Source organism: Nematolebias whitei, chromosome 13 (assembly GCF_014905685.2).
Source record: "Nematolebias whitei isolate Nwh7 chromosome 13, NemWhi1, whole genome shotgun sequence".
Taxonomy (NCBI): Eukaryota; Metazoa; Chordata; class Actinopteri; order Cyprinodontiformes; family Rivulidae; genus Nematolebias; species Nematolebias whitei.
In genome coordinates, this window is record NC_056510.1 from 47,979,841 (window position 1) to 47,982,190 (window position 2,350).

A 2,350-nucleotide genomic window follows, 5' to 3' on the forward strand; every position below is an offset into this window, starting at 1 on the left:
TACAAGGCTTTATCATTCAATAAGTCCCTTACTTTATACAGTACTGCGGTGGATTTAGATATTTTAGTTTTTACAGAATTTATGTGCTGTTTCCATGACAGTTTATCATCAATAATTACACCCAAAAATTTCACCTCACCTACTCTGCATATCTCAACACCATCAACTCTAAAAGGAACATCGACAGTTGTCTTTTTTTTACTAAATATAATATAATTAGTTTTATCAAGGTTCAATGATAACTTGTTTAATTTAAACCAAGTTTGTATTTTTGACAAACTCCATCTTCATCAACTCAAACATCTGTTCCAAGTCTTTACCCAAATAAAAGAAAGTGGTATCATCAGCAAAGAGAACACATTTAAGGATACTGGACACCTCCGTCAAATCATTTACATACAAAATAAACAACTTAGGTCCAAGTACAGAGCCTTGTGGCACTCCACATGAAATACTGCTTAGGTTAGATCTTACATTGTCTATTTGTATGTAGTATGAACATATGCTGTCATATATTCATAGATAAAACGGATTCTTTCATTTTTCTGGACTGTATAATGACGTGCATCTGAATTTAATAAAATGTGGACGTGAGACGTTAATTATCTTTGACTCACCAACGACAGTGGGTCATTTATTAACAGAATCAAGTTTAACACATCACACATTTACATTAATTGGCAAAAATTGAAAATAACGACAGCTTATTAATCAGTTTTACAGGAAGTAAACAATACGGCGATTGTTTTCTCACTTCCAGCAGAACAGCAGACATTAATCACATGGCGGTGATTGAAAAACTTTGCTTCAGACATTTCTAAAAATATCTGTAATGATTTTTAGCAGATAGAAGAATTTTAAAGATGGGAAATGAAGTTTAAGTTGAGAGAGATGTGTGAGGGAATTTGTCTGTCCTAACCAGAACCAGCACGCTCCTTCTTTTCCAGCTTGGCCCAACGGTACGCTTTGGTTGAGATCGACTCTTTTACCTTTGCAGATGATAGTTTCAGCGTTGGTGTAGAGCTCTCCTTTCAACTCTTTCAGCGTCTCCGTAAGAACAGCTAAACCTCGGGAGTCGTGAGATAATCCAGAACAGACATTTCATAATTCCCAGATCTTCTCTCGTTCAGCTTGATTTTTCTTCCTCCAGCATCCTGAATTCCAGCCTTCATGAATTCTGGAATTGCTAACTAGGAAGTGGAACCTCTTGCAGCACTCTCCATCTACTCCAACTTCTGACTCCAACTCTAACTGGGTTGAACTAGAAAGTACCAACATTTAAAGAGCTCTATTTCCGGTTCATTTGGGAGTTTCTGATTGGTCGATGGACCAAAACAGAGGTGTGTTTTGTGATGTAAGGTGTTATGAAAAGTCAAGGAAAAAGATTAAGATTGTTTAAGAACAGACAAAAGATATTATGAAGAACTTCAGACTTCGTGGAGTCAATTCTCTAGTATCTTGCTGTAAAAGTTAAACATGACATTTCTTTTTCAGTAAACTTGCAGTTGACCGAAATTTGAACTTTGACCAACTTACACACTTGCTCATTGAAGACAGAAAATCAGACAATGCATCATTAACTTGATTTCTTCTTTGAATGAGGATTAAAAATCGTTATTACTGTTTCACAGTTGATTTAAAAATGAGTAGTTCACTTCAACATTTAAACATTGTTTGAACTAACACAATTTGATTATCAAACATTTGTAAAATAGTAATGATAATAGAAAATAGTCTTCTTTTACTTGATTAATTCAAGAAAGAAAGTCTCAGGATGGGTCAACCTGTATTTCTGGATTCAAATCAATGAAATGACAGTTTATTGTCCCATATGGTCCTTAAGGTCAGGACTTGACCTTCAGGCCTAGTTCACTACTGTCCCCCCTTTGGAAATCATCGCCTGTCCATGGGGATGAATTCCAACATGAACTTACACCTTCGAATGTTCTTGAGCTTGATGTAATCCCGCAAGGAAAACAAAAGTCAAAGGATGTAATCCACAATGTTCTTGGTAATTCCATTGTGTTGATGATAATTCCATAATGTTGTTGGTAATTCCATTGTAGCAATGCTTTAACCCCCTTGGAAACAGAGTCTGTAATCCATTGGAAAAAGTCATATAATCCACAACGGTAAATCCACAACGATTGGAGGTGTTGATTGATCAGCATACAGAGGGGTTCCCTTGGATTGAACTGAAGATGCGGCCACTGGATGAAGAGTGGAGACCAACGTCAGGATTGCAGGTCTCCTCCAGCGAAGGTCGTCGCTGGGTGGATGTCCAGTCTGTGCCGTTCTGGTTCAAATGTGACATGCAATTATGTGGTTTAAGGTGGGCTTATGAAGGGGA